The 17,833-nt window shown below is 48.7% G+C and overlaps 1 protein-coding gene across 2 annotated transcripts in view; it reads right to left on the bottom strand.

The window, feature by feature from the left end:
* The window catches only part of LOC125639456 (protein bassoon), a 169,517-nt gene that overhangs the window by 35,127 nt on the left and 116,557 nt on the right, over positions 1-17,833 (bottom strand). For both annotated transcript variants that reach the window (XR_012669310.1, XR_012669309.1), the window contains exon 3: positions 4,687-5,526. The gene's annotated coding sequence lies outside the window, so the exon portion shown is untranslated. The remainder of the gene's footprint in view (positions 1-4,686; positions 5,527-17,833) is intronic.

The raw sequence follows: 17,833 nt of genomic DNA, 5'->3' as shown, positions 1-17,833 counted from the left end.
CTTAAAACAGCCGGTGGGCTGGATGTGGCTCGTGGGCCGTAGTTTGCCCACCCCTGAACTAGAGTATGGGTAATGGCCCCTGCTATGACTCAGCAAATCATGCAAGGGCATGTGACAAGACCATGTGACACTAAACTCCATCTTGTTACCTCTTTTTCCACAAGCGGTGCGGAGGGCTTTGAATAAAACAATGGGTTTCCCTCCACATGGCAGAAGCTATAAAAGGCCCTAGAAACATCTCCATTTTGCCTCTTTCCTGCTCAAAACTTTGGACTATGAACTTATACCAATGGAAGCATTCTAACCAAGGGACTAAGGACCTTCCAAGTCATTTGGAAGCAACCAGACTCTTAACAAGCCAGCAGTTTATTTCATCACTGCATTAAGCCTGATCCAAGATCCTTGCAATTATTGTATGCATTCGATTCCTTTAACCAATTTAAACTTCCACCTTTCTTTCTTTTTATAAATAAATCTTTATATATTAGATACTAAAGGGTTCACAACAGCGTGATTATTGGGTAAGATTTGAGTTATATATTGACCTGGGTATGTGGCTGGACCTTTGGAATCAAAAGGACCCTTTGGTTGATGAAATTGGTTTTAAATAACCACCCGTCCAGTCTAGTGTCTGGGTGTTGAATCCAGGACTGGAATACCTAAGGAGACTCCATTTCTTGTTATCCAATGTGGTGAGACAGAAGTTTACTTTTGCTGCTGGATTGGTACATCTTATGGAAGAATAACTACCAATTCTGGGGTGTGTCTGCCCTATTTCTCAGCAGCTTGTCCTGAATTCAGTATCCTCAGTTGTGATCCACTGAGGCACAGTGACAACCTATATCAAAGCATTGGTGCCAGGCCTCACTAACTGAGGTTTGTGATGTACAAAGTATTATCAGTGGAAACAGAACTCTTAGTCCTGAGCTGAGTTCCATGAGCAAAGGGGGCAAGTTGGTGAGATGAGGAGGAGGGCAAGGTGGTTAATCCCTTTTCTCAGTTTCTGGATTTCCTGAAAATAGGCCAGATATGAAAGCATTCCTGGCTGGTGTGGAGCATTACAATGCACACTGAATGACATACACACTGAATGACATACACCACTCATCATTCCTTAGGGGAACACATGTGCTGGGGCTCACCCCAGTGCATAATTCACAAACCTTTAAAGTTGTGTTAATTTAAACCCATTTTCATTGAGGACTATTGTTAGATACTCATTCCAACATTCAAACCTCGTAAGAACAGCCAGGCTGGGTCAGACCAATGGTCCAACTAGCCTACTATCCAGTCTGCCGGCAGTGGCCAGTGCCAGATGCATCAGATGGAATGAACAGAACAGGTAATCACCAAATGATCACTCCCATCGTCCACTGGCAATCAGAGGCTAGGAACACCTAGAGCATGGACATGTATCCCTGCCCATCCTGGCTAACAGCCATTGATGGACCTATCCTCCATGAACTTATCTAGTTATATTTTGAACGCATTGTAGTTTTGTCCTTCACAATATCCCCTGGTAACAAGCTCCACAGATTGACTGTGTGTAGTGTGAAGAAATACTTTCTTTTGCTTGTTTTAAACTTGCTGCCTATTAATTTCATAGGATGACCACTGGTTCTTGTGTTATGTGAAGGATTAAATAACACTTCCTTATTCACTTTCTCCACACCATTCATGATTTTATAGACCTCTATCATATCACCCTTAGTTGTCTCTTTTCTACGATGAACAGTCCCAGTCTTTTTAATCTCTCCTCATATGGAAACTGTTCCATACCCTTAGTTAATTTTGACAGGTTTCAGAGTAGCAGCAGTCTTAGTCTGTATCCGCAAAAAGAAAAGGAGTACTTGCGGCACCTTAGAGACTAACAAATTTATCTGAGCATAAGCTTTCATGAGCTATAGCTAACTTCATCGGATGAAGTGAGCTGTAGCTCACAAAAGCTTATGCTCAAATAAATTTGTTAGTCTCTAAGGTGCCACAAGTACTCCTTTTCTTTTAGTTAATTTTGTTGCTCTTTTCTGTATTTTTTCCAATTCCAATATATCTTTTTTGAGATGGGGTGACCAGAACGCCCCACAGTATTCAATGTGTGGGCATACCGTGGATTTATATAAAGGCATTAAGATATTTACTGTCTTATTAGTAAGGTTAAGATTTTGTCACGGATGTTTTTAGTAAAAGTCAGGGACAGGTCACAGGCAATAAAGAAAAATTCATGGAAGCCCATGACCTGTCCCTGACTTTTACTAAAAATATCCATGACAAAATAGGGAGCTCAGCTGTGGGGTCCTCACACTGCCTGCAGTGGCTGGGCACCTGCAAGGCCCTGCTGTGAGCTCTTGGGACCCCAACCTCCTCTGGGGGGCTCAGGGCTCCAGGGTCCCCCACAGCCTGCGGTGGCTTGGAGCACCCAGGGGCCCTGGGTGGCCAGGAGCTGTGAGGTACCTCCACTGCCTGAGGTGGCCGGGAGCTGTAGGTTACCCCTGCCGTGGCTCAGAGCTCCGAGGGGCCCTGGGTAGCCGAGAGCTGTGGTGTACCCCCACCACTCATGGTGGCTCGAAGCTCCAGGGGCTCCAGGTGGCTGGGAGCTGCCGGGTAACTCTGCCACCTGCAGTGGCTTGGTGCTCCAGAGTTCCCCTACGCCCGCGGCAGCCAGGAACTGGGGGATACCACTGCCGCCCACAACAGCTCAGAGCTATGGGAGGCCCCCACTGCCTGCAGGGGTTGAGAGCTGTGAGGTGCTCTCCAGCATGTGGCAGCTAGGAGCTCGGGGGTACCCCTGCCGTCCACAGTAGCTCAGAGATGTGGAGGGGGGGGAGGCCGCTGCCTGCAGTGGCCAAGAGCTGCGGGGTACCCCCACCGCCTGCGGCGGCTCGGAGATCTGGGAGGCCCCTGCCGCTGGAGGTGGCTGTGGCAGCCTGCTGCTCCCAGCCGCCACAGGGGGACCCAGCAGCTCCCAGCCACCGCAGGCTGAAGTCACGGAGGTCTCTGGAAATCATGGATTCCGTGACCTCCGTGATAAAATCGCAACCTTACTTATAATGGAATTGGGCCAGGATAGCAGGGTTACCATCAGTACTCTTTGGGCAAAGTGCATGGGAACGTTAAATGACTTTGGTTTAATATCCCATCCAAATGACAGACACTCCAGCAGCACAACACCAAGTAAGAGCATTGCTCTACTACTAACTCAGAGGGGAGTGTGGCACCTACTGAATCAGCAGCACCACTTCCTGTGGCACGAGCAATAGGAAAACCTGGAACCTGAACAATAAGGAGCCATATTCACTACAGGCATAAGCAGAAACAACTCCACTGGAGACAACGGAATTGCAGTGCTTGATACCAATGGTGAAAATTGAGTCCAAATTGCTGTTTTTATGCCAGTATTCTTAATTTAAAAAAAAAAAAAAAAACATCTGGCATACCCGAACTATACATTGTACTTAAGCAGAACTGGTTACAAATAGGATGTTTTTCAGTGTTTTCTCATTAGACGTCTTTAAAATCATGAAAAACAACTGATTTAATATCATACAGCAACAGACAAGGGTATAATAGTCAATCCCCCAATCTAACTCTAACCCAAACACCAGAGCCAAAGTTCAACCACCTATAGGAGCCAAGCTTTCAATCACCTTGGACAGCCACCCTGGTCTTTATAGTGACCAGGAAACCCTGAGCAGGCCCAGGAAATTTGAGATCCACATGGATGTTAAAGTCAACGAACGCTACCAGCCTCTCTGCCTGTGAGGCAATTTGTGCAGGGAATAATGCAGTGCAACATGGTGAACCATATACCAGCAATGGTACTCCATCCGATCTTTATCCTACATACCCAATGGACGCACTCTATCAGAGCTAGTTTGGGAGCAGGATGTCTCTTACATTTTATATTGGACATAAACAGCACAGCCACATCATCTCCCCAACAATCCCCCTTTACATCACACTGTACCTAGTTCCCAGATGGAACCAACTGCACCAAAACCAGTCCTGCAGCATTATGCAGCCAAAGTAAGGAGCCTCATCCCTTATCAAGTCATGGATGATTACTGACTTATTCACCACCAGTCTTCCATTGAACAGCATGACCCCAAAGCTGGGATCCACTTCCAGTACCCTATTGTCCTGAGAAATAACAGGCTGTACAAATGTCTTGCTACAGGCCCCTGCCTAACATAAAATCTGCCTTCATATTGCTTCCTCCTGCCCATAACCATAGGGCCTGAGGACTCCAAGCCCTCGCAGCAGGCAGCAGCCACATTCTATACTCTTGGATACCCAAAGATGCCATTAAAGGGCTGCAACCAAACAAGGATGTGCCAAGCAAACTGCAAAGGCCATCTTCAGCAACTCTACCCTGCCACCCCAAATCAAATATGGTAAAATCCCAACACAACCAAGATCCAAACACATGGCCCAAGTACACATCTAGGGCTTGTCTACACAATGGGGTAATGCACCACAGTGGTGTGATTCATTTCTAAAGCTCCCTAACTTGTTGCAAATTAATTGGCCTTTAGAGAGGGACTTTGTCAAGGCTTTTTTAGAAGTCTATTAAAACCTGAAAGAAAAATGCACTGACTTTTCCCATGTTATTAATATCCAAATCTCAGAACAGAATCAGGATTCCCAGTGAACTGATAGATGGTCAAGCCCAGTGTGCAGCCTCCTTACCTCCACAAGATGAGGTGTTGGGTTGAATCCACACATGAGACAGACCTGCTGTTTACAGGTCGTACAAGTATTATAGTTGGATGGTTCCCCGGAGCCCACACTGATCTCTGATTTGCAGAGGGGGCACAAGACCCTTTCCTTCGGCACTTCCTTTGGCTTGATGACTTGTGCTGCTTTTCCTTGCTTTGTAGCTGGGGTAGTCCCAGCCCTACTCTGTGCTCCAGATGCAGCACTTGAGGCTCTGAGTCCAGCTTCTTTGCTGGCATCACTGAAGACAATTTTTGGAGGCACTTTGCCAGGGGACTGTTGACTTTGCAGGGTGGCCTCTGGCTGGACAGACATGAGTGTGCTTGCCTGGGTCAAAAGAGAAGCCCCAAACCCGAAGAGCTTTTCTGTGAGGCCCTCTTGGAGTTGCTCTTGTGCTGCAGCACTGTGGGGGGGTGCTGAAGTCTTTGCTGGGGAGTCTCCCACAGTCTGTCTCTGGTCACAGGTGGAAGGCTTTGCTTGATGCTGAGGGGAAGACCTCACCACTTCCTGAGGTGCAGCAGGTTTTGGCTGGCCTTGGCTGTGTTGTTCCCTCTGTGCTGTAGCTTGGGGTGATTTTGGTGACTCTGATTGCAGAACACCAGCACCCTGCCTAATACCTGGCTGCACAGTTCCTGGTGGTTTCTCCTGTCCTGTCATTCCCAGGGGTGGAGGCTGGGGATGTTTGGCTGGGGAGTGGGATGGAGAAAGTGAAGGGGAATGTAGCTGCTGCTGGCTTTTGGAGCGAGGTGCGGTGGTCATGTCCATTCCCAAAGCTCTCTGCATCTGGCAATTCAAACATAACCATTCTTTCACCTACAAGACAAAAAAGATAATGCAGTGAATGATGGATACTGACCATGATCAAGGACAGAATCCACACAGCCAATGGCAAAACAAGCAGTTTTCTGTACCTGTCTACCAGCCTCACAGCTAACTGTTCAGGCTCTGCTAACTCTAGGAACATAAGTAAGGCACTATCAAAACCTCTCTATGCAGAGAAACATTTTGCTATTAGATAAGCACGAGCAGAGGGCTCCTTCAGGTACAGTTCTACTGTACCCCACCTGTGGCGAGAGACATGTGCGGAGAAGTGCACTGTACTAGTATGTCCAATACCTTACAGCAGTGGTTCTCAACATTTTTGGACTCAGGACCCATTTATAAATGTTTATGGCCTGTCACAATGCAGTAAATGATTTGGGAGTGGAGGCCCTGGGGTGGGTTTGGTTGGCTCTTACCCCCTGGGAAGTAGGATCCTGTCCAGCACTCACCCCACAGTGGCGGCTCCTGCAGCTTCTGTGCTGTGGGACTGGCTGGGCTTGGCTCTCCACTTAGGGCATTGCAACTTCCGGGGTTGCAGTGCCCAGAGCCATAACCAGGGTGGAGCAAGCAAGGCAGCTGCCCAGGGTGAAAAGCTGCAGGGACAGAAAAATGGAGCCATGGGGGGGGGGGTCACCTGCCTCCCCAGATTTCTGCCTTCAATTTAGCAGAGGTTTCTGAACTGCCGGGGGGGCACATCCCAGTTTGAAAACCAATCACCTCCTGCCAGAAGCCGGCTGATCGGAAGGCGGTGGGAGCCGCTCGGCTCACTCGGGCCCCTAGCTCTCTGCCCAGCAGCCCTCCCTGCTCTGCTCCCTGAGCCAAGCCACCTCTGCACAGCTGGGCACTACCCAGGCAGCAGCAAGCAAGTGCCTCAGGAAGCATTTCATGGCAGGCAGGCTCCGTGGGCAGAGACTGGCTTCAGGGGGTGGCACCAGCTGGTGCTGGGCTCCTTTGGGGGCAGAGGCAAAAGTAAGTCAGGGCCACAGCTCAGAGATATGCTGACTGCTCTGCCTGGGGAGCTTCATCTCTCCCAGGCAGGCAAACTGTTGACCGTGAAAGCAAAAGGCTAGTTTTCACTCCAAAAAACAGGATTTACTGTATGGAAATGAAAAGTATAAAATGCCTTGGCTAAGTGGCGATAAATGAAAAACTTCCCCCTTGAGAGACATTCCCTGTGTCACACTAATGTCTGCATTAAGTTAATTAAAGAGGCTGTATAGAAGCTGTGAGACTTTCGATTCTAAGAACCCCAGGACGCCCATGCAGCTGTACAAATATTAATATATAACACTGTTTGCAGGATAATCAGCTCTGCATACATAGAGCTTCTCTAAAAAAAAAAGGGGAGTACTTGTGGCACCTTAGAGACTAACAAATTTATTTGAGCATGAGCTTTCGTGAGCTAGGGCCCTAAAAAGGAAAACACCATTCACAAATGAGACCTGCCTAAGCCATAAAAGTCCTGGACTGTTAATTGGAAACTGAGATTGCTGCTGACCTGACCTTCAGGACACAGGATGTGCCCAGCACTTCTACCCAATGAACCATGAGGTGGCACACTGTACTTCTGCTCGTACAGAGGGCATGTAGAGCTTGCTTGGCCTAGCTAGAGTGGGTGCAGCTGACGCCAGTCGGCAAGAGATTCAGAACCAAGGTACAAGGTACAAATTAGTACCCCACTCACATAGCTTCACCTTCTACATGGGCGAGCCATGCACATAGCCACGAGGGACAGACACCAACAGCAATCCTAGCTGGATGTACCAGGGCTAAATATGGCAAGGCAGTACCCACAGCATAGTTAAGTTATAACTGTATTTTTCCTCCTCCTAATATGCTCAGAAAAAAAAATGATTACTAGGTCCAAATATTCCTATTCATGTAAATGACAAGACTTTTTAAAATTCTGCTCTCAGCCTTAGTGATATGTAGTAGTAAGTTTCACAGGCTAATTATGTGGTGCGTAAAGAAGTATTTCCTTTTGATCCATGTTAAATCTGTTGCCTTTTCATTTCATTGAGTGACCCATTGTTCCTGTATTGTAAGAGAGTAAACTGGACTGCCTCACACCACTATTTCTCATAACCATTAATCCATATACCACCTAGCATTTTAGTTGCCTTTCTCTGGACCTTTGCCCCCATTATCTATTTTTTAAATCGGTTTCCCAAGTTTGAACCTAGTGAGGGTGTACAATTGATTTATAGAACTGTATTATAATATTTCAGTTATATTCTCTATTGCTGTCTAATACAGACTAATATTATGGGAGCTTTCTAACCCACTGCTGCACACTGAGCAAAGGTGTTTACAGAGCTGTCTGTAGAGATGCATGGATCTTTTTTCAGTTAGTGTGTGGGGAATCCTAGGTGTGTACGGGGAATCCTGATTTTTCTTGCACTTACGTACATGTCTTTTCAACTGCTTAATCCCTCGGTTGTTTAGGCCTGTAACACAGTGCCTGGAGGCAGGGCTGGCATTAGACTCACTAGGGCCAGGGCAGAAAATAGGGAGTTGCCCCCCACGGCAGGCATGTGTGACGATCTCTGGGGGAAAAAGAAAAGGAGTACTTGTGGCACCTTAGAGACTAACCAATTTATTTGAGCATGTAGCTCACGAAAGCTCATGCTCAAATAAATTGGTTAGTCTCTAAGGTGGCACAAGTACTCCTTTTCTTTTTGCAAAGACAGACTAACACGGCTGTTACTCTGAAACCTGATCTCTGGGGGCAGAGCCAGTGCTGGGTGCAGAGGCTTTGACAGTGACCCACAGGCCAGGAGGCCCACTGAGGTGAGTCAGGGGGTAGAGGTGGCGCTCCCACCCCGATCCCCACTGCCCAGGGCTGAAGAATGTAACTTAGCTTTGCAGGGCCTTGGCAATTGCCCTGCTTGCCACCCTCTAACACCAGCCCTACCTGGAGGGCCAGGCAGTGTAGTGGTTGGTACACCCGACCTCCGGCCCCTTGCTTCCCGAGTCAAGGTGCCTCAGTCTTTTAGGCAATGGGGTGTGTGAACCTGGGCCCTCCCTCTCCGTTAGGTCCAGCCCAATGTCTTGAGAGTCAACCCCTGACCAGGGGGACCCCGAGCAGGGATTCTAAATTCACTGCCCTGGGCTACTTCCTACCACCATCCCTTCGGTTTGGGGCATGGCCCTGTGACATTATTGACATGACCCGCGACCGTATAGATCATTGTTGCAACCAAGGTCATATAGTGGCACCAAATCTTGTACAAAGGAGGTCACGTAAGGTGTCCATGAAAAGGTTATGATTTGTTGGTTATGATTATGCTATTTGTATGCATGTATCATTTTTGTATTTAAAGTTGTAAGTATTGGCTCTATACTGTCTGTATTTCAAACTTGTGCTATGCTTCTGGGTGACACCCCAGACAATTTAGCATCAGCACTGCCAAGCCTGCTTGATGGCCCATTAAGGACCATCAGCTATACAACTGACCCATTGAGAAAAGGCAGCTACACCTTGTGACTCAGCAAGGCATGCAGGGACATGCCTATGGACAGAACTCTAAGGTTTTTCCATGCCATGTGCTGGGTGGCTTGTGGTTGGAACAAAGGAAGCAAAAGGATTATAAAAGGCAGCAGCAGCAGCAGCAGCATCTCCATTTGGTCTTCAATCCTGCTTCTTATTTCTGGAGGAACCTTGCTACAAACTGAAGCTCTGAACCAAGGACTGAATGACCCATCCCAGCTGTGGATGTACTCCAGAGACTTGATTTGAACCTGCAGTTTATTCTATCACTGCTACAAGCCTGAACCAAGAACTTTGCCATTACTGTATGTAATTGATTCCATTTAACCAATTCTAACTCTCATCTATATTTCTTTCTTTTTATGAATAAACCTTTAGATTTTAGATTCTAAAGGATTAGCAACAGCATGATTTCTGGGTAAGATCTGATTTGTATATTGACCTGGGTCTGGGGCTTGGTCCTTTGGGATCGAGAGAACCCTTTTTCTTTTACTGGGGTATTGGTTTTCATAACCATTCATCCCCATTATGAGTGGCACTGGTGGTGATACTGGAAAACTGGAGTGGCAAAGAGAATTGCTTGTATGACTTATGGTTAGCCAGTGGGGTGAGAACGAAGTTCTCTCTGTTTGACTGGTTTGGTGTGCAAGAGACCCCAGCTTTGGGCTGTGACTGCCCTGCTTGAAGCAATTTGTCCAGAATTGATACTCTCAGTTGTGTCCCACCAGAGGCAGCATTGTTACAGTGGCGTAGTCGTGCTAGGATCCACAGAACCAGGTCAATTAAGCTTTGGATCAGAACCCCACGCTATCCAAATTTGAATTTTGGTATTGAGAATTTGGTTGGTTAAAGAGCAATGACCATGAGCCAGAAAGCATCAGCAGAAGCAATGAAACGGCAAGCCCTGAGAGACAGCCTGCAATTTGAACGTAATCAAAAACTGGCAGAAATTCGAATGAGAGAGAAGCAAACCTTGGCCCAACCGGAAAAGAAAGCTAAGGAAAGGCCTGCTGAAAAACAAAAAGAAGATGCTGAAAGAGAGGAAAGGGCTCATAAAAGGAACATGGATCATATGGCTGCTGAGGAGAGGGGTGCCAGACTTAGGCTCCAAGTCAAATAAGCAATGGAAGACCAGCTGAAACTATATCCTCTTGGAAGTCCAGTTTATAACAACGTTCGTACGTTGTACTACTCTGAGCAGTTGTCTGTGTTTAACCAGTTTTGCTATGGCCAGGGAGAGGGTAACTCTAACCTGAGAAAGGTGGCAAACAGCTGTTTGTCTGTGAATTAAGTTTCTGAATGTCTGTCTAATGTCTCAGAAGTGAATCTGGAATTAGATCAAGCATAGAAAGAACGCATTGGTCAGGAAAATGTTTCTCAGGAGCAGATTAAAGTGGATGGTCAGGTTAAAGCCCTAGCTGAGGAAGGAAAGGGTAGATTTTTGGTGGGAGAGGAGGACAAGGAAATTTTGGAGGAGCCTAGGCAGCCTTGTGAGCTGATGGCTTTGTCTAATCATCAGTTTGGGAAGGCAAGAATAGTGGAAAATAAGAGTCCCTATACCTTAGCTGTTTTCTGTATGGAGAATTGTGACAATGAAGGAAATGTGCCTGTGTCTGGTAGGGGTAATGACTTGCCTATGGAGGGAGCAACCCCAGTCTCCAAGCAGTTGTCTGTGAACAGCCCTGTGTGCTGGGACAAGGGAAATGAGATCCCAAGCTGTGTGTCTGATAAAGGAGAATGTGTCTCCAGTTCTTTGTCTGTGGAGCAGACAGAAGGTGTCTTTCAGCCTGTGATGGTTGAGGGTAGTGCAGTTGTCTCAGAGTTGGTTCTGGATTCAACTAAAGCCCAGGAAGGGAAAGGTCCTAAGTTTGTGTCTGCTAGGAAGAATGGCACTGTAGCTAGGTTGCATCCAGTTAGTGTCTTAGAAAAATCCCAGAGACCAGACAATTCTGGTGCTTGTATTTTGCCTGTTGCTAATGTGTCGCTGGGAAAGGGTGTAGCAACTCTGTCTAACCAGGGTGATATCCTAGCCAGGGCACAAGAAAAGCCTAAAGGTGATTTCATTGTGTTACCTACTGATAGTTTGGAAACCTGTAGCAAGAAGGAAAAATTTCTAAACTTGTGTGTAGCAAAGGAAAGGAGAATGCTGACCTTTTGACTATGAAATCTAGCAGTTTGCCTAGCAGTTTTTGTGTGTAAAAATCCGCCTGATGAGTCAAAGGTGATCCTGGATGTAAGTGAGACCCAGAAAGAGTCTGTTGTTGTTCATGGAAGTGTTTCTTTAGAGCAAGGCCTAGGTGAAGAGGGTAAAGGCAGAATTTCTGTGTGGGGTGAATTGTTGCTTAGAGAAGCTCCTAAGAAAAGGAATCCTCATGGTAATCTGTGCAAGCAATTTGCTGCAACTGAAGGGTGTGGAAGTGATTTAATCAAGGAAGTTTCTGTTCCTAACAGTCAGAAATTTTCTGTTGTGAATGGATCCACCGACTTTCCTTTTGAAAGATCCAGTGTGGATAGCTTTGAAAAGGCCTCAGATAGTGTAACATTATTGGCACAAACTGGGACCGTATATATCATTGTTGCAACCAAGGTCCTGTAGTGGCACCAAACCTTCTATAAAGGAGGTCAAATAAGGTGTCAATGGAAAGGTTATGATTTGCTGATTATGATTATGCTATCTGTATGCATGTATCATTTTTGTATTTAAAGTTATAAATATTGGCTCTATACTGTCTGTATTTCAAATTTATGCTATAATTCTGGGTGACACCCCAGACAATTTGGTGTCAGCAATGCCTAGCCTTCTTGATGGCCCATTAAGGACAATCAGCTATACAATTAACCCATTGAGAGAAGGCAGATACACCTTGTAAGGCATGCAGGGACGTGCCTATGGACAGAACTCTAAGGTTTTTTCATGCCATGCACTGGAATGATTGTCTTTGGAACAAAGAAAGAAAGGCCAAATGACAAGAGACTATAGAAGACTGCTGCAGCTCCTCCATCTGATCTTCAATCCTGCTTCTTGCCTCTGGAGGGACTTTGCTACAAACTGAAGCTCTGAACAAAAGATTGAATGACCCATCCCGGCTATGGAAGTACTCCAGAGACTTGATTTGAGCCTGCAGTTTATTCCACCACTGCTACCAGCCTGAACCAAGAACTTCGCTGTATGTAATTGATTCCATTTAACCAATTCTAACTCATCTATATCTTTTTCCTTTTATGAATAAACCTTTAGATTCTAAAGGATTGGCAACAGTGTGATTTCTGGGTAAGATCTGATTTGTATATTGACCTGGGTCTGGGGCTTGGTCCTTTGGGATCGAGAGAACCCTTTTTCTTTTACTGGGGTATTGGTTTTCATAACCATTTATTCCCATAATGAGTGGCACTGGTGGTGATACTAGGAAACTGGAGTGTCTAAGGGAATTGCTTGTGTGACTTATGGTTAGACAGTGGCTGATTTGGTTTGCCTTGGTGTGCAAAGGAACCCCAGCCTTGTGATGTAACTGCCCTGCTTTAAGCAATTTGTCCAGAATTGGCACTCACAGTTGTGTCCCACCAAGGGCAGCACTGTTACAGTGGTGTAGTCATGGTGTAGTCATGCTCAGATCCATAGAACCAGGTCCATTAAGCTTTGGGTCAGAACCCCACGCTATCCAAATTTGGATTTTGGTATTGAGAGTTTGGCTGGTTAAAGAGGAGTTGCAATGGGTGAGCAAAGAGCATATGAGGGCCTTGACAAAAAAGCCCTGGAAGATTTGTGTTCAGAAAAGGGGATAAGCTTTAAAAATAAAGCTAGAAATCAAGAACTGAGAGATCTGTTAATAGCCAGTGATCAGGAGACAGGAGCACAGCCCTTTCCTGATGCTACAGAAGCTGCAGAGGCAATTATAATGCAAAAGGCAGCAAATAAACTGCAACTTGAGCATGAACAGAAACTAGCAAACATTTTATTGCTGGAAAAGCAAAAAAATGCTGAATTAGAGAAGGAGACTCACAAGATGCAACAGGAGATGGCTAGACTTCAGCTCCAAGTATTGGATGAGCAAAGAAAGTCATCGTCATCTGTTACTCTGCTTCCCTGCAACAACAAAAGAAACTGGGAAAGGATCTGTCCCATTTACAAAGATAGTGAAGACATAGAGGAGTTTTTGTCTACCTTCGAATGCCTATGCGTTCTGCATGAGATCCCAAATGAGCAGCAAACGCCTGTCCTGCCAGTGAATTGAGGGAACAAGAAGCCTTAGATTATGTGCTGTTTAAAAATTCTGTGTTAAGGCGATTCAAGGTCACTCCTGAGTCTTACAGGGTTAAGTTTAGAAAGTTTAAAATGTCTAATGATTGTACTTTTGTAGAATGTGCTCATAAGCTGATGGGTTTTGTTAAAATGTGGGTTGTGGGAGCAAAGGCGCATGAGAGTTTTAAAAAACTGCTGGATCTAATAACTTTGGAGCAGTTCTTGGACGTTGTTCCTGACCATGTGAGAGCAACTGTGTGAGATAGGGACCCTGAGTCAGTCCTACAGACTGTGGAATTTGCAGATGCCCATGCCCAAAACAGGGTTCGGGAAGGGTATAAACCCCAGGGGAAAATTAATCACCATTCTCCCCAGTTCAAGGGGATGGAAGGATTTAAAAGTAAACCTGGCCCTGACTCTTATAAAGGAGCTCATGGGGGCCCAGAGGGTACGAACTCTCACCTCAAAAATAAACTGGTTACATGCTATCACTGTGGTGTGCTTGGCCACATGAGACCAGATTGCCTGACCCTGAAGGGCAGCCCCAAACCAGCAACCCCAAATGCCACAGTAAATGCTAATCCTATAAAAACTCACAGGCAAGCCACACAGAGCCCAGCGCTGGTGCCCTGTGTGTAAATGCTGTTTCTGTGGTCTCTGAAGAATTTGACCATAAAACTCATATTAAAGCTAAATATGGGAAAAATAATACAGAGTTTATTAGCAGTGCAGAAGTTAATGGAGTAAGGTGTATGGGGTCACGGAGTGTGGGGGAGTCCAGGCCCTGCACCCCTCTTCCTGGGATTCACTGAGACTCTCAGCCAGCCAGTAAAACAGAAGGTTTATTGGACAACAGGAACACAGTCCAAAACAGAGCTTGTGGGTACAACCAGGACCCCTCAGTAAAGTCCTTCTGGGGGAGCACGGAGCTTAGACCCCAGCCCTGGAGTTCCCTGCGTTCCTCCACCCAGCACCAAACTGAAACTAAACCCCCACAGCAGGCTCTCTCCTGCAGCCTGTGTCCACATTCCTGGACAGAGGTGTTACCTCCCGCTCCCCCTCCTGGCTCTGGTGAGGCTCTCCCCAGGCTCTCAGGTCTCCCATCCCCAGGGCACATTCCCAGGTCAACACTCCCCCTCCCTGCTGCGTCACATCATCACATCTCTCCCCCCTTCGAGACTGAACTGAGCGGGGTCTCTCTGACCAGTGACCTGGGGAAGTTCGGGGCCCCCTCTCCGGGACAGCGCATCCGCTATCAGGTTGGCACTTCCCTTCACATGGACCACATCCATGTCGTAATCCTGCAGGAGCAGGCTCCACCTTAGGAGTTTGGCGTTGGCTCCTTTCATCTGGTGCAGCCAGGTCAGGGGAGAGCGGTCAGTGTACACGGTGAAGTGTCGCCCAAAGAGATAGGGCTCTAGTTTCTTGAGGGCCCACACCATGGCCAGGCACTCCTTCTTGATGGCCGCGAAGTGTTGCTCCCGGGGTAGCAACTTCTTGCTCAGGTACACGATGGGGTGTCTCTCCCCCTTTTCATCCTCCTGCATTAACACCGCCCCCAGTCCCGTGTCTGAGGCATTGGTGAACACCACAAAGGGCTTGTCCAAGTCTGGGTTTGCCAGAACTGGGCCACTTACCAGAGCCTCCTTCAGCGCCCGGAAAGCCTCCTGGCACTGCTCAGTCCAGACCACCTTGTCTGGCTTCCCCTTCTTGCGTAGCTCAGTGATGGGGGTGGCTATGGCGCTAAAATGGGGCACAAATCTTCGGTAGTATCCTGCCATCCCAATAAAGGCTTGGACCTGCTTTTTGGTGTGGGGAGCGGGCCAGTCTCTGATCACCTCCACCTTGGCTGGTTCCGGCTTTAGGTGGCTGCTCCCCACCCGATGGCCCAGGTAAGATATTTCAGCCATCCCCATCTTGCACTTCTCCGCTTTTACAGTCAGCCCAGCCCCCTGGAGTCGGTCCAGCACTTGTCTGACCTGGGACACATGGTCCTCCCAGGTCTGGCTAAAGACACAGATGTCATCAATATACGCCACGGCAAAACTCTCCATCCCCCTCAGTAGCTGGTCCACTAGGCGCTGGAAGGTGGCCGGCGCTCACTTGAGGCCGAAAGGCAGGGTCAGGAACTCATAGAGCCCCAGAGGGGTGATAAAGGCCGATTTCAGCCGGGCATCTGCATCCAGCGGCACTTGCCAGTAGCCCTTTGTAAGGTCCATGGTGGTAAGGTACCGAGCTCCTCCCAGCTTGTCTAGGAGCTCATCAGGCCTGGGCATGGGGTAGGCATCAGATAAAGTGATGGCACTGAGCTTCCAATAGTCCACACAGAACCGGACCGACCCGTCCTTTTTGGGGACCAGCACCACCGGCGAGGCCCAAGGGTTGGCAGATGGCTGGATCACCCCCAAAGCCAGCATGTCCCGGACCTCTCTTTCCAGGTCCGGAGCAGTTTTCCCTGTGACTCGGAAGGGGGAGCATCTTATCAGCGGGTGCGACCCTGTCTGCACCTGGTGGACAGTCAGATTAGTGCATCCAGGCTGGTTGGAAAACAGCACCTGGAGCACTGGGTCTGTACGTGGCTTCTCTGGCCACAGTGATAGCAGCTCAGGTCACGTTGGTCCCCTTGAGCGGGTCGGAGGGGCCCGACGCCAGGCGTTCCCCTTTGGAGGAGGTTCTCCCTATTTCCCCACTGGGAGGTCCCATGGTGACTCTCTCTCTGCATCAGGGGGGGGGGCCTGTTCTTTTGGGACTACCCCCTGACCGACTGTTCACAAACTCGTCGGCCAGCTGCCCTGCATGCTGGGGGTTCTCTAGCTTTTTGTCCACCAACCACAGCCTCAGGTCGGAAGGGCACTGTTCATACAGTTGCTCCAGTACAATTATGTCAAGCAGGTCCTCTTTAGCTTGGGCCCCAGCTGTCCACTTGCGGGCACATCCCTGCATTTGGTTGACCAGTTGTAGGTATGTGACCTCAGGCGTTTTACGCTGACTCCGGAACCTTCTCCAGTACATCTCGGGGGTCAGCGCAAACTCACGGAGCAGGGCCTGTTTGAACAGTTCTTAGTCCCCTGCCTCCGCCCCTGTCATTCGGCTGTCCACCTCCATGGTTTTGGGGTCCAGTAAGGGGGTGAGAAACAGGAGCCTGTCTGCAGGGTCAACCCTGTGCATCTCACAGGCATTCTCAAAGGCCGTCAGGAAGCTATCTATGTCCTCCCCCTCCTTCCGCTGGGCCAGGAAGCACTTAGCAAAGCTCCTTGCAGTCTTGGGTCCCCCCTCACTCACCGCAGCCGGGGCCCCACTGCTCCTCAGCCTGGCCAGCTCCAGTGCATGCTGTCTTTGTTTCTCCTTCTCCTGACGTTCATGCTGACATTGTTTTTCATGATCCTCCAGCTCCCTCATTTTCATCTCCCTCTCCCATTCCAGCCGCAGCCGCTCCAGGGATGGGGAGCTCCGCCGGGAGGATCCCCTGCTGGCTGCCGGGGTCAGGGTGCCCTCAGTATTCGCTGGGCTTCCCCCAACCCTTTCCCCAGGCGTAGGTAGGAAGGGTCTCGGGATGTCCTTGGCAGCAGTCTGATCCCTCCCAGCCCAGTCAGGCCCCAGGGCCCACACTGCGTCCACTGGGCGGCTTCCCTCAGGGACAGGGATCGGGTCATCCAAGCGATCCTTCTCCTCCAACTGGACAATCAGCTGTTCCTTGGTGGACCTCCCAATGTGCAGCCCCCTCTGTCTGCACAGCTCCACCAGGTCACTCTTAAGGCATTTAGCGTACATCTCCCTGCTGGCCACTCGCAGGCCGGGCAGCTTTCTACGGTTTCCAGGAAAAACCCCTCGTGTGCCAGTCCTTCTTGAGGTCACCACCTCTTTGCCAGGGTCAAGCTGCAGACTCCTCCGCCCCTGGGACCGCTCGCTGCAATCCCCCGGTGGACCCTGTTACTGCAAAAGTCCTTCTCTCTGGTCACACACTCCCAGGGGTTAACCACCCCCTGAAACTGTCTCTCTCTGAATCTTCAGCACGCCTGGTCCCCGTCAATCTCCCTTCGTTTTACTGTTCCCCAGTCACTTACTGCAGGAAGCACCGTTCACGGGGTGCAGTACATCCCACCACTGCCACCAGTTGTCACGGAGTGTGGGGGAGTCCAGGCCCTGCACCCCTCTTCCTGGGATTCACTGAGACTCTCAGCCAGCCAGTAAAACAGAAGGTTTATTGGACAACAGGAACACAGTCCAAAACAGAGCTTGTGGGTACAACCAGTAAAGTCCTTCTGGGGGAGCACGGAGCTTAGACCCCAGCCCTGGGGTTCCCTGCGTTCCTCCACCCAGCACCAAACTGAAACTAACCCCCCTCCAGCAGGCTCTCTCCTGCAGCCTGTGTCCACATTCCTGGGCAGAGGTGTTACCTCCCGCTCCCCCTCCTGGCTCAGGTGACAGGCTCTCAGGTCTCCCATCCCCAGGGCACATTCCCAGGTCAACACTCCCCCTCCCTGCTGCGTCATATCGTTAATATGGCATGGAGGGACACTGCGGCAGATATTACTTTGGTTAAAGCAAGTCTTGTCAGGGAGGAAGAT

This window comes from Caretta caretta, chromosome 7 (genome assembly GCF_965140235.1).
Source record: "Caretta caretta isolate rCarCar2 chromosome 7, rCarCar1.hap1, whole genome shotgun sequence".
Taxonomy (NCBI): Eukaryota; Metazoa; Chordata; order Testudines; family Cheloniidae; genus Caretta; species Caretta caretta.
This window is presented reverse-complemented; position numbering and strand designations above follow the sequence as displayed.